At 61.3% G+C, this 14253-nt stretch overlaps 1 protein-coding gene and 1 long non-coding RNA gene across 2 annotated transcripts in view; one reads left to right on the top strand and one right to left on the bottom strand.

Annotated features, from left to right (window-relative positions):
- The window catches only part of PTPRS (protein tyrosine phosphatase receptor type S), a 95851-nt gene that overhangs the window by 61436 nt on the left and 20162 nt on the right, over positions 1 to 14253 (bottom strand). The gene's annotated exons all lie outside the window — the stretch shown is intronic.
- LOC144290792 (uncharacterized) lies at positions 1351 to 3444 on the top strand. The gene is made up of 3 exons (XR_013358330.1): positions 1351 to 1421; positions 1886 to 2090; positions 2844 to 3444. It is a non-coding gene; the product is annotated as an uncharacterized LOC144290792 (long non-coding RNA).

The raw sequence follows: 14253 nt of genomic DNA, 5'->3' as shown, positions 1-14253 counted from the left end.
AGGGGTTCTGGGGGCCTGGACAGGGGCCTGGATGGGACAATGGGGATTGGGGGGTGGGGGTGGGACCAGACTCGAGGAAGAGAGGCTCGCACACCCCAGGCACAGAAGAGAAATAGGTCCTGGGTCTGCCCAAGAGACCGAGGCAGGCCCCTGCAGAGCCCCTGAGGAGGCCCCGGAGCCCCTGCCCCACTATCACCCACCCGGACCAATGCAGCCACGTCCTCCTCTCGCCCCCACAGTCTGTCTTCTGCTGAAGCCTGAATCAGATGCCACATTCCTCTGCCCAGAGCACTCCAGAGCTCCCCCTACCCTGGGATAAAAGCCCAAGCCCTCCCCTGACCCCCCACCCCTGCTCCAGCCACACAGGCTTCTGTTCTTCCAATATGCCAGGCAGGGTCCTGCCCCAGGGCCTTTCCATATGCTGCGCCCTCTGCACAGATTTAATATTATATGGCTGCGAATGGAAGGGTGAATGGGATCAGGGAGGGTGTCTCCGCACAAGGAGCAACAGGAGGAAGGGCAGGACGCAGTACCCAGAGATCCTGGGAGAGAGATCAGGGCAGAGACGTAGGTATGGACTGGACCCACAGGGCATCAAGGAGCCCTAGGCAGCTCTGCACTGGGAGGGGCCTGGCTGGGTAGGCCCTGGCCAAGCCGCCTCCCTGTACCTCTTGCACCAAAGCAGCCTGAACCACTACCCCTGCCACTGCCAAGAAAGGTAAACTGAGGCAGGCGCATTGGGGCCACGTGATGCAGCAATCTCCGATTTCCTAGAAGGTGTGGCCACTAACAACGGAGCAGCCACCTGCGGGAGTTGCAGAGGGTAACCTGGATGGCAAATGAGGCTGGGCTTCGGGAAGATGGGGGAGGGGGGTGAATGACCTCTGGACCTGGACCCCAGGGCCAAGGAGGGTCCCCCACCCGCCCGGCCATCAGTGACAGAGCAGGTGTGGAACTGCCCCCCCTCCCCATTTGTTCCCAGCAGCCAGCCGGAGGCAGATGCTCCCTTTCATAGATGACAAAACTGAAGCTCACAGAGGAGTAGGGACTCGCCCAAGGCCCCCAGCTGGGTGGGACCTTGGGTCCAGAGCCCGCTCCCCATCACACGACCATGTCCTTTCCTGGCCTCTGTGATCGCAGGGGAGTGGGCGATCCTCTCTGGGCTCAATACAGCCTGCTGGGCGGCCTCTGGGGGCTCGGAGGCCTTGATAACTGGAGTAGGAAGAGGCGAGCTCGCCAGTCGCCAGGGCGTGGGTCACGAGATCCCGGAGCCAGCCCTGTGTACCCACGCGGCGCAGGAAGCATAAAGGGGCAATTATGACCCAAGACCAGGCAGCAAATAGGCTCTGTGTCACCCGCACAAGACACTGTCTCCTGAGGCCTGAGGACACCCTGCTGCCTCTCCCTGTCCCCACCTCAAGGTCTGTCCTACCCTAGGGGGGCCAGGGGCTCATGGGAGCACCCTGACCCCCAGGGACTGCCATAGCCCAGGAGGGGGAAGGGAAGGCTGGTGACGTTGGCTGTGGGTCTTAGGGAAAAGCCCCCCATCCTGCACAACCTTCCATCCCCCACGCCCCCCGCCCAGGCCCACAGATCCTTTTCCAAGGCAGACCTTCAAGGGCAGGACCCAGGCTTCTAGGCTTGCTGGACTCCTGTGTCCCCAGAATGTCAAGGAAGGTCCAAGCTCCAGCTCTGTGGTCACCAGCGGGCTCCAAAGAGCTCCAGCCAAGCCCTCCCCGCCTTGGTGCCCCCCACCCACCCACGGATAGGGCTCCGGGTGGGGCCGAGTGAGGCCAGCCGTGCCAACCTTCCGAGAATGCGCTAACACCACCCCAGAGTTCCGCCTCTAAGTAACTAAAGATTTGTACTGGGTGCTGTTCCCAAGGGTCCCCGCAGCCGGGAGTGGACAGGAGGTGTGGATGGGCAGCCAGGCCCAGTCCCACGGGGCGGAATCGGTTAATGCCAGCCGGGTGCCCCCACTGTGCGCGGAGTCCTCTTCAGTGCTCCCCACCCGTCCTCCTATTTGACAGACGAAGTGAGCTCGGTGAGGTGCAGCTGCCCGGTGAGGGGCAGGCAGCGCGGGGGGCCGGGTAAGATCTGAGGCCAGAGACCCGCTCTCAATCAACCTCCTAAGTGCCCGGGCTGCCAGGCTCGCCTCTACCCGCCAGCTCCCTGGAGGAGCCTGAGATGCCAAGACCTGGTGCCCTCCTGCCCACTCACACCCTGCAGGGCTCCCAGCTCCTGTGCCCGGCATCTGGGCCTCCCCTTGCTACCTGGTCCCACAGTTCACTGTAGTTCCCGAGAGGCACTGCTGTGCCTTGGGCCTCTGGGCCTTTATGAACACGGGTGCCCCCACCAGGTGCCCCCTTCCAGCTGGTCCACCTGTGGACTATCCCCCAAGGCACAGCCACAGATCTCCCCTGCCCTAGACTGAATCTGGACCCCCATCCCTTCCTTAGCCCAGCCCTGACCCGCCACTCTGGGGCTGGGAGTGGCCACGTGACTGTGGCCCTCCTCTGCCCTCAAACATCCCATGGCTCCCACCAACGTTCGCTAGAATCCAGCCTCCTAACCTCAGCTTTCAGAACCGCTGACCCCACCATGCTGCACCCCCAGCACCTCACTTGCCCGACTGGCGCCTCTACTCACTCCCCCTCTGGCTCACATGGGGGAGGACTACTTGCTATTCCTTCTACCCAGCATACCTTTCCTCATCCCCCGCCCCCCAAATATGGCCTTCACGCTCATCCGTTGTCGCCTCTTCCAAGATACCCTCCTGGGTGTCTCAGGCTGGATCAGGGCCCCCTCAGGGCTCCCCTTACACCCTGTGTCTCCCGTCACAGGTCGGTCATCCTCCAAGACGGTAGCTTCCTCCCCACCCTGGGGTCGCAGCAGGCCCCTACATATATCAGACACCTACTGTGTGCCCAGCCCCACTTGGCACTTTATGCACATCATTCTCGTGGTCACATCCATTTCAGAGGGGTAAACTGAGGCCAGAAGGAGACACCACAAGCAGGGGAGGTCAACAAGGACACGGCCTCCAGCTGGAACTTACATCTGCTCTGAGGGTCTGCTGGATCCAGCCTTAGGGGATGGAGACAGAGACGAGGCTCAGGACAGGGCAGGACTCGGGGGGGCCGGGACCCCTAGCCAGGAAGTCACAGGAAGCCCAGGACTCTGAAGGCAACAACGGGGGTGCTGAGCCATGAGTCCGGTGGGCGATGACGGGGACTGAGGCATGGAGCTTAGGGCCGCAGCGGGGAGCTGGGAGGTGGGAGCCAGTGCACTTGCCCTGATTCCCAGGCTTATTAACCACCCCCCCAGGAAGGTATAGCATGAACCTGGGATCCTCAAACCCCAGGGGTACAGGAGCAAATAAAAAGAGGGAAACTTTTGTGAGTTCGGTGGGGAGGGGTGGCCGCGAACAGGGCTCCCAACCCCAGCGCCTCATCCCGCATCCCGCATCCCGCTTCCCGCTCCCCGGCGGAAGGAGGCCGAAGCCCCCATCAGGGCGCCCCTGGGCTGGCAGAGGGCTGCCCGGGGCTGGCTCCGCCCCCAGGGTGGGGGAGGAGGTCGGGCTGGGGGCCAGGCGGGGGAGGGGACCCCGCGGAGCATAACGGTCCGGAGTTTCCCCGAGTCCCGGCGCCCCGCCTGGACGGGTGCGGTGGGGGCGCCGCGCAGGAGCGGGCTGCAGCCGCCTGGAGGCCCGAGCGCCCGAGCGCGGGGGTGGGGAGCGCGGGGGTCCCCCTCCCGGCAGCCTGGGGGAGGGCGAGGACGGGGACAAAGCGCGGGGCCTCGGGGCTCGGGGCTCGGGCGCACTCACCCCGCGGCTCCCGGCTCGCAGATCGGCCCGGGCCCCCTCCCCGGCCCGCGGCGGCCCGGCCCTGGGTCCGCCCGAGCGGGAGCGCGGCGCAGCGAGGACTCGGGAGAGGCCGCGGCCCAGGAGCTCGGCCGGGGGCGGGGCGCGGCGGGGCGGGGGCGGGGCCTGCGGGCGGGGCGGGGCGGCCGGGCGGGCGGGGAGGGGGCGCGGGGCGGGGCGGGGCGGGGCGGGGCCGGAAGCGGGGCGCGGGCCGCGGGGAGGGCGGCGGGGGTCCGGGGGGAGGGAGCCTCGGTGCAGGCTGGGGCGCGCAGCTGTGTTCCCGCACCGCGCACACACCTGCGGGGGTCGGAGCCCGGGGGGCAGAGCCCAGGATCCCCCACCCCCACCCCACCCCCCGCTTTGTAAGGCGGACCCCGGAGGGAGCCCCTACCCCGCTCCCACTGCTCTTCCAGGCACCGCTCGTGGCCATGGCAACGGATGAAGGGGCAGGATGCCGGACACAGCGGCAGAGGGCTCCCCACACACACCCGGGGACAGGAGGTCAGACGAGGGGCAGAAGGATGCCCTCGCAGCCCCCCAGGGTGGGGGCGGGGTGCGGGCACAGAGAAGCCTCCCTCGCCCTCCCCCTCCCCCTCCCCCTCGCCCTCCCCCTCCCCGCCGCGAGCCCCGCAGGGTCTGGGAGGATGGACGGGGGCTCCACGCGGGGGCTCCCACACCCGCCACAGCCCTGACGAGGGGCGGGGAGTGCACGCAGGGCCCGATTGGAAACAGATGGGGTCACCGTGCCAGGTCCCAGACACCCGGGGCGGGGGGGCGAGGAGGAGGGGCGGCCCCACCCACACAGGCAGCCAATCCCGGCCCGCGCTGCCGCCCCGTGCGGCTTTGAAAGCTCCCGGGGCGGGCGAGGCGGGGAAGGCGGAGGCCCAGCGGGTCCAGGGGCCCGGGAAGCGGTCAAGGGGGGCCGGGGACCCTGATGGAGGCCCGGCGGCTGCCGCAGGGGGTCGGCCTCCCCATCGGCTCCCCTCTGCGGCGAGAATGCTTCGGGTGCCACCACGGGGGCTTGGGTGAAGCCCGTAACCCACATGTGGTCGGCTCCCAGTGTCCGCCCCGCGCTGAGCGCGCTCCCGCCACCCCGCCGTCACCCCCACTTTGCAAAGGAAAGGGAGGAGGAACACAGAGAACATGACCTGCTCAAGGTCAGGCAGCACAGGGATTCGAACCAACGTTTGCCTGGGTCTCGAGGCTGAGCCCTTTCCCACAATGCTGCGGGCGGCGGGAGCCCAAAAATAACAAACCACTAAAATTTTAAGCCCCTGGGGATAAGGCGGTGCAGGAGACAGACAGGCCCCGCCCTCCCGAAGCTGGCTGCCCAGCGAGCGAGCTGGGGTGAGGGGCACACAGGCAGCACAGGCGACCAGGGACAACCCACTCCCCGCGGTGGCCCCTTGCCCGTCACCCACTCCCCACCTTCCCCCCCATCCTCACCAGGTGAGCCGCCCCTTCGGAGTCCTGTGCCTCAGTTTCTCGCTCTACAAAGCGGAGCATCTAATCTCACCGCCAGCAGCACTGGGGAGGCCCGTGCTGGGGTCCCCAAGGCGCTGGGCACACAGCAGGTGCTCTGGCGTGTGTGGGCGCCGACCTTCCACCTGCCGCTTTCATGAGGGACACAGGGTGGGTCCTGCTAAAGGGACGCTCCCACCTCTCTCGGCCCCAGCCCCAGCCCTGGGAGGCACGCAGTAGGTGCTTCAGGTGGGATGCCTGGCACCCCAGCGCCACATAGGACATACGGGGTGTCCCGCTGTCGACATGGGGGTGGATTCTGGCAGCAAAACGCCCCCCAGCTGAGCAAGGCACACGGCGGGTCCCCGGGAAACGCCACCGGGAGTGAAGTAGGGGCTCCGCCTGCACCTGCATGCTGACGGCCCAGGCACAGGGCTCCTGAAGACCTTGGTCTGAATCCAGGCACTCTCCCATGTGATCTCGAGCAAGAGCCTGTACCTCCCCCGGTCTCAGTTTCCCCATCTGTAATATAAGCCATCCATCAGGCCCTCGATGATTCCAGTTGTCAGACGCCTAAGGCTGTGTGACCTGGGGCAAAAGTGCCTGAGGACCTGCCCCCCCCTCCCCAACTGGCCCTGCCCCATCTGGGCCTCTTGCCCATGTCTCCCTGGAGATGACCTCTTGCCTCCATGTAGTCGTGCTGACCACAGCCACCTCCACGGTCGGGGTGGGGAGTTCTGGGGCAGGAGGCCTGGACCTGGCCTGTCCCCGCCGGGTGCCCCATCTGCACAGCGCCCCATACATCTGTCACCACGGCTCTGATCACCCCACACGTTCCCTGCCTGGTCAGGGGTCCGCCTCTCCCCCCAGACTGTGACCTCAGAGGGCACGGCTGGAACTGTACCTGTCTGGGGCGGAGCACATCCCCAGCACCGGGCCTGATGGCACACAGTAGGCTCTCAGCAAACATGTACATAAGTGGCCAGGACCCTCCTCACCCAGGAGAGCCCTCGGCGGAGCTTATTCTCCCCCCAGAGGGCGGCACTGTGTGGCACCCTGGTGCTGCAGCCATTTTCACCCACGTTGTTTCTCAAAAAACCTCCTTGAACACCTACTGTGTGCCAGGTGGGGCTGAGGCCCTGGGCACAGAGCAGTGACGAAGGCTGGCAGGGATCCCCGCCCTGACGGAGCCGACACGCCAGTGCGGGCCACAGATGGGCAAAGAGAGAAATAAAACCCAGGGTGGGTCCGTTGGTGGTAAGGGCTACAGAGATGAACAAAGTGTGTGGGTGTGCGGGGGGGGGGGGGGGGGGGATGTTGGCCGAGGTGGGATGCGAGGCTAAAGAGGGAGCGTGGGGGGTGAGGAGGTGACATCTGAGACCTGAAAGAGCGGAGAGAACAGGAAGCAGGTACGGGTGTCTGGGAGGAGCACTCCAGGCAAGGGCACAGGACCCGCCTGGCACCGACAGAGGAGGAGGGTGGGACCCGGCCCAGTGCTCAACGGGGCTCCCTGGTGGCTGCTGCAAGGGGGACAGGTGGGGGGGCAGGGGCGGGGAGCTGGGGACCAGAGAGGAGGTGACACTACTGGCTCAGCCTGGCGAACAGGGGACTGTGGGGCAGGTGCAGGCAGAGAAACAGGGCATATGGTAAAGAGGGGAGGACTCGAGTCTTCCCGCCCCCGGGACACCTCGCAGGTTAGGCCGGCCCAGTCCTACAAGACCTACCTGACCGTGTCCCCCACCGGTGCCCCCGGGGGCTGGTTCTGGGAGCCCCCCGACGGCGCGGCTCGTGTGTCCTCTGTATACACCCAGAAGGCAGCTGCCCTTGGGGAGGAGCATGGGGCCACATCACGTCAGCGCCCGCAGCTGGGACATTTGGGGCTTTTTTTTTTTTTTTTTTCAAAATAACTTTTCGTCTAATTATAAAATAGGCGCGTGCAGCAGAAAATTAGGGGAAATCAGCATAAAGAAGAAAATAAAAATTGCCCACAATCCACCCCTCGCCCGGAGGGAGAGAAACCGGTGGCATGTGGTCATTTTCATTCAACCTGCTGCCACCAGTTACTGAGCGCCTACTGTGTGCGGGGCTGCTGAAGACACGACGGGCGGCCTGCCAGAGCCAGCTCCTACCCCTGGGCCCAGCCCCGGCCCTGGCCTGCCCTCGCGGGACTCACAGACAAGTGGGGGTGTGGGGGGATGGACACCCACGCAGAAACACTGTCCTTACATAAGGCCGGGCAGTTACAGGAGATGCCAGAAAGAAAATAAGATTTGCTATAAGGCTCCGAGAGCCCGGAGAGGTCTGAGAGGGGATATCTCTGACGGTCTGGATGGAGCAAGCACACCAGACGGACAAAGACCCATGGGAAGAGAGTTTGGGATGGGAGGAACAGCAAGTACAAAGGTCCTGGGGCTGGCTGACTGACCTAGTGAACCTAGCACAAGTGCGCTCTGTTCTTTTGCCCACAGGGGATCGATATCATGAGCCTGTCTGCCCAGAGAGTTTAATCAGTCCCCCCCGCCCCCGCCACCGCACCCCTCACGAACAACAGGAAGGGGAGAAGGGGCCACCACAGACGAAGCTGTGGCTCCCCCCTGCTGGCCGGTAACGTCCAAGCAAAGGATGACTCCGGTGGGATGTTGTTGGGCCCAGAGATGGATGCGGGCAAGACTGCACACTTGGGGCAGGACCCCCAGGCCCAGCCATCCCCCCACCCCACACCCCTCAAGCTGTCCGACCTCCCTCACATTTGTGGCCAATATTTGTAAAACTTTGGGACCCCTGAGTAGCTTAGTGGTGGAGCGTCTGCCTTGGGCTCAGGGCGTGATCCCGGGGTCCTGGGATGGAGTCCTACATTGGGTTCCCCACAGGGACCTGCTTCTCCCTCTGCCTGTGTCTCTCGCATGAATAAATAAAATCTTTTAAAAAAATCATAAAAGTTTTATTTAGGGGCCAGCAGCAAACTGCACATCCTTTGGTTCCAGAGCGAGAGCAAGAGAGAATGAGACAGAGAGAAACTGGTTGGGCAGCTTTCTCCCTTCTCCGAGCCCTAGGACTCCTCCGCCCCAGGGGGTTGCCCAACAGCCCCTCCCGCCCAGCGTGGCATTCAGGGCCTGGGGCCGTGAGCGTGTGCCGACCGGCCAGAAGCCGGCCTCACCCACGCTCATGCCCGCTCCCGGCGCCACGTCTGCCTGCCAGATACTCCGTGGCAGGCGGATGGCCCACCGCAGGCACGCCCTGGCTCCCCGCTGCCTCCTTCACCTGCTGGTTACCCCGCCCCACCCCTGCCGTCCTTCCCTCCTGGACAAACCTAGGATGGCTTCAGGTGTGGCTGGATCCAGCCAAGCTGTTCCTCCCACGGCCTCCCCTTCTCAGCGGATGGCAGCTCCGTCCCTCCAAGGGCTTGGGCTAGAGGTCGGGGGCCAGCCCCGACTTCTCTTCTTTCCTCGCCCCCACATAGCACGCATCTGGAAGTGCTCTCAAGCTTCCCTCCTGAACTTCTTGGGAATTTGTCCATCTTTCTCCACGCACCCTTCCCACCCAGCCCCCCCCACCCCTGTTACCTCCAGCTCCGGCCTTCGCTCCCCCACAACCACCACCAGAGAGCATGTGTGAGCACGAGTCAGGTTCAAAAGGCTCCAGGACCAGTGCAGCCCCAGGGCCTTTGCACATGTTCAGTCCAGCTGGAACATCTCCAGATTTTCATGGCTGTCTCCTTCTTACCACTCAGGTCTCCCTCAAACATCACCTCCTCAGAGATGCCCTCCTTAATCCCTCCAGCTCACATAGTACGCCTGTCATCCTCAATCATTTGTTGTTGTTGTTTTTCTCTTTTGACACTTATTTTCATCAGAAGGCATTGCTTGTTTACTATCTCCACTGTCCAATATGGGAGCCATTACCCAAATGTGACTGGTTAAATTAAAAAATGAGATTCAGGGACCCCTGGGTGGCTCAGCGGTTGAGCATCTGCCTTCAGCTCAGGTTGTGATCCCGGGGTCCTGGGATCGAGTCCAGCATCGGGCTCCTGGGATTGAGTCCCACATCAGGCTCCCCACAGAGAGCCTGCTTCTCCCTCCTCCTGTGTCTCTGCCTCTCTCTCTCATTAATTAATTAATTAATTAATTAATTAATTTAAAAAACGAGATTCAGGGACCCCTGGGTGGCTCAGCAGTTGAGCATCTGCCTTCAGCTCAGGTTGTGATCCCGGGGTCCTGGGATCGAGTCCCGCATCGGGCTCCCCACAGGGAGCCTGCTTCTCCCTCTGCCTGTGTCTCTGCCTCTCTCTCTCTCTATCATAAATAATAAATAAATAAATAAAATATTTTTTTATTCATAAGAGACACAGAGAGAGAGAGAGGCAGAGACACAGGCAGAGGGAGAAGCAGGCTCCATGCACCGGGAGCCCAACGTGGGATTCGATCCCGGGTCTCCAGGATCGCGCCCTGGGCCAAAGGCAGGCGCCAAACCACTGCGCCACCCAGGGATCCCAATAAAAAAATATTTAAACAAAACAAAAGAAAATGAGATTCAGTAAAATTCAAAACGCAGGTCCTGGGTCACACTGGCCATGTTTCCAGCCTGGCTCACGCCACGGCACGGGGGCGCGCAGACGGAGCACCTGTCTGTCATCGCAGGAAGTTCTGTGGGGCTCTGCAGGGGGTGGCGGTGGGTGGGGGGGAGGGAGGGCTGGGCCCCAGAGCCTGGCACACAGTAGGCGCTCAGTAAATGCCCTCTAAATGAATGAATGAATGAATGGCTTACGAAACTTGGTGAGGCCTGGAGGGGTGACTGGCGGGGGCGGGGGGCGCGGGGCAGAGGTCGGCAGGCACCATCTGGAGCCAGAAGCCCACGCACCTGCGCTTCGAACCTGGGCCCACCTGGCTTACAAGCCAGGCACCCACGAGGGGCCGCCGCTCCAGCCCCAAGGGCCTCCCGACCACAGCCGGCCTCCACTTGGCCTCCCACTTGGCCTCCCACTTGGCCTCCCGGGCGCCAGGCTGCTGACTCAGCTAGAAGGCGGCAGGAGGAGGGGTCCCCCTGCCAGCCCCAGGCCTCTCTGGGCTGGAGCCCCGCCAGGGCCCATCTCCCACCTCAAACCTTCACGGATCTGGCTGCGTCCTCTTCTGCGAGGTGCCTCCGCACTCGCCAGGTCCCCAGGGAGGACGCGCCCGGTGTTCCCCCCCACCACCGCCCCAAAATCCTCCTCTCCTTGTTCACAACTCCTGCCACATCCCCCAAATCCCTCATTAAATCTTTCATTCAACTGGCTCATGCCTCTCCCTTAAACTAATTTACTTTAGAAAGTAACTCCATAATGCAGGGCTCTAACTGCCAAGCCCTGAAAGTCGCCAGAAAGGAGGAAAAAAAAATGTTACAATGAAAACATGTCCCCGGTTCTTCCATCTTCCCTGGATACTGTTGCTAAAGCCAGAGGCCCGATGGTTATAAAGAGACTGGCAGGTGTTGGCGGTGAAGATCACCCTGCGCCCAACTGAGCCTTTCTCCTTGAACTGTCACCAAACGAAAGGGGAGTCATCGTTGTCGCTGGTCTGTGAGGCCAGATGCCTCCTCCCTATCAGCCTCCCCCTAGAACAGCCTCTGTTTGGGGTGTATCTCCCATTTGCTCTGCCCACCCCTCCACCCCCCCGAATGCTACGTGGCCCCGAACAAGTCTTTGCTGTTCTCTGGGCCTGTTTTCCCACCTGCGTAGGGGCGGGCTGGGTGTTCCGGTGCCTGGGGCTGAGCTGTGTGGGTTCAGGGCTTCTGTAAGATCATGGAAACCGAGGCAGCCCTTGACGGACTCCCCTCGTGAAGGTGGGACCCGGTGTGTCAACCTCCCAGGATTCGAGGGGGAGTAAAGAGGAAGTTCGGGGCAGCGGGCACAGCATGTGCAAAGGCCCCAAGGCACAAGTGGGCGCACTCCGTTCTAGGGAAAGAGGGGGCTGCTCCAGCTGGGAAACAGGGTTTTCGGGGCACGAGGTGGAGCGTGTCACCTGAAGATGGAACGTTCTCCGTCTCCACACACACTCCTGCATCTGTAGAGGACCTGCTGTATACCCGGCTCCCAGAGGCTGAGCGCTAGGGAAGGGACCACAGGATGACCCAGGCAGCCCCCGCCCAACCCCAGGGAGTTCACCTGCGGCGGCAGGCTTCAGGGAGGAGGTGACAGATCTCAGACGTGAAGGAAAAGGCAAAACCAGGAGAGGAAGGGTGAGCAGAACTGAGAAGAATGGGAGAGGCGGGAATAGGGACTTTGGGCCAAGTCGCAGCCGACAGGTGAGAAGCCAAGTAGAGAAGCCAGAAGGACCAGGCACCTGCTACAGGGCGGGGGGGCGGGGGGGGGCAGCAGTGCTGGCTCTCTGCTGGGTGCGTTCCACGGCCGGCACAATCTCTCTGGGGGCAGCTCCCAGCTCCGACGCTGGGAGACCAGGAGAAGGGGACATGTTTGGACAGGGGTCTGCATGAGGATCCCGCCCCACCTCCCCAAGCCCTAGAGATGCCTACTGAGCACCGACTATGCGCAACGCCCTGCAAAGGGAGCCAGGCTCACAGGAGAGGCTTGCCGAGTGCACACGTCCCCGAATCCCCTCCAAGACTGGGCTTTCGGTTTCATTATTCTCCCACTTTCCAGTTGGAGAAACTGAGGCACGGGAGTGGGGCCCCAATTCTCACCACTCACAACTGGCACAGCTGGGGGATTTGAACCCAATCTGGTTCTCAACTTCTCCCACCAGCGCTCTGGGGCTCAGTTTCCCCTCCAGTGCTGAGATTCACAGCATCCCTAACGGAGCCCACCTGCGACTAAGCAGCCTACATGTGTGCAGGGGCTGGCTGCCACTTGGAGCCATAAGGACAGACCACGATATTATTTTTATTTTTATATTTATTTTTATTATTAATTATTCACCAGCAGCAGCCTCTGGCAAGCAGTGCTCATCAGAAGCAGTGACGGGAGAGCCATAGGCATCCGTGAGTGGCTTGCGTGAGTGGCTCTGCAAGCGTCTCGGGAGGTCTCACCACCAGGCCTTTGGGCTCCGTGTCCATCAGCCAGGAACACTTTTCCCCCAGAAACGTCCCAATCTCCCTCCCTCACCACCGCTATTCAAGCAAGGACTTCCCAGATCCCTTCTTTAAAATTCTGCGCCCCCTGCACCCCCCCCCGGCACTCCCCCTTCCCTTTCCCTGAATTTTTTTTTTTCCCTAGAGCAACACAACACCCCCTGACATCTGATGTGGGATTTTTTTTTCTTTCTCCTTCTTCTGCGCTTTGTTTATTCTCTTCATGTCCCCAACTGGAGTGCTAGCTGCAAGAGGGCAGGAAATTTGTTTTTTAAAATTCTTCCTGCCTGGCACGGAGAGCAGCTGGCACGCCGCAGACACATACATTTGTGGAGGGGAGGAAGGGAGAGTCCCTCCTCTCTGCCCCGAGAAGCCACCCCTGCTGTGGGTTTGTGCCAGTCTCTGCATAGCTCTGCCGTGAAGTCACGGAGCAGAGGTAACTCTGCTCTCCTGTTTGGGTCGTGTCCCGGGGAGCACTTCTTTCACATGACACCTCTTATCTTCTGAGCCCACACATCCCCAGACTCTTTTGTTGTTGTTGTTTCACCTGCTATGTCATCTTCCCTCACAAAGCTGTGCCCCGTTAGCCCCATCCCCTATTGATGGACACTTAGGTTGGCTTCGTTTTTTTTTCCCCCCTCAACCTCACCCAATGCTTCCCAAGCTCTCGGGGAAGCAGGTTTCTTTCTGGATGCTGAGGGGAGTGGGGCTGGAAAGCAGGGAGCTGTGCACGCCCTTTGGGCCTGCTAACACCACCTCCAGGAACTTATCCCACAGACACATTCCCGTGAAATGACGCGCATAGAAAATCCCGCGGCAAACAACCTAAAGCAACCTAAGCACTCATCGATGGGGGATTGGTTAAATATAGAACAAGGGACCAAAGAGCGACAGGCAAGTTTAGTATCTCTTAGTGTTATGAGATCAGTACAGCAGCTGTGAAAAGGAATGGGGAAGCCAGATGCACAATTATGAAATTACTTTTAAGATGCTAGATTTTTAAGTGGCGCAGAAAAACACACACACACACACACACACGCACGCACCAAGGTACAGAAACACAAGGTGTTTAAAACATGCTACCGATTGGTTAGACAAAGGGACGTGCATCTATCCGCCCACCAAACGCTCCCAGATCTCCAGATAACCGCACTGTCCACAACGGCAGCCGGGAGCTGCATGTGGCTGCTTATACTTCGATGCAATAAAACGTAAAATTCGAGTCCACGGCTACGCGGGCCACAATTCAGCTGCTCCCATTTCAACAGCACATGCACATTAGAAAATGCCGGGAGAGGTTTAGCACCTGCCTTTGGCCCAGGGTGCGATCCTGGAGTCCCGGGATCGAGTCCCATGTCGGGCTCCCTGCATGGAGCCTGCTTCTCCCTCCTCCTGTTCTCTGCCTTTCTCTCTCTCTGTGTCTATCATAAGTAAATAAATAAATCTTAAGAAAAAAAAAAAAAAAAAAAGAAAGAAAATGCTGGGAGGGGACACTTCTATGGTGACACGCGTCATAGTGGCCCACACAGACGGGCAACAGGGCAGGCGGTGCGAACTACAAGCCACAGGCCCACGCGGCCCACCGGCTGTTTGTATAAATAAAGTTTTATTGGCACACGGCCACACCCAGTCATTCCCCTGCGCAATCGGGCTGCCTTCACGCCACTGGGGCAGGGTTGAGCAGTATTGATGGACACCTCCTGCCCACAGAGGAGCTCAGAAAAGATTTACTATCTGCCCCTTTACAAAATGTCTGCGGACCCCTGGTTCTAGCAGGAGGCTGGTGGTGGCTGCTTCCAGGGAAGGAGGGGAAGAGAACTGAGGATCCGGGGGGGGGGGGGGGGGGGAGGCGGTGGAGGACTTCCCCC

This window comes from Canis aureus, chromosome 19, assembly GCF_053574225.1.
Source record: "Canis aureus isolate CA01 chromosome 19, VMU_Caureus_v.1.0, whole genome shotgun sequence".
NCBI classification, from domain to species: domain Eukaryota; kingdom Metazoa; phylum Chordata; class Mammalia; order Carnivora; family Canidae; genus Canis; species Canis aureus.
This window is presented reverse-complemented; position numbering and strand designations above follow the sequence as displayed.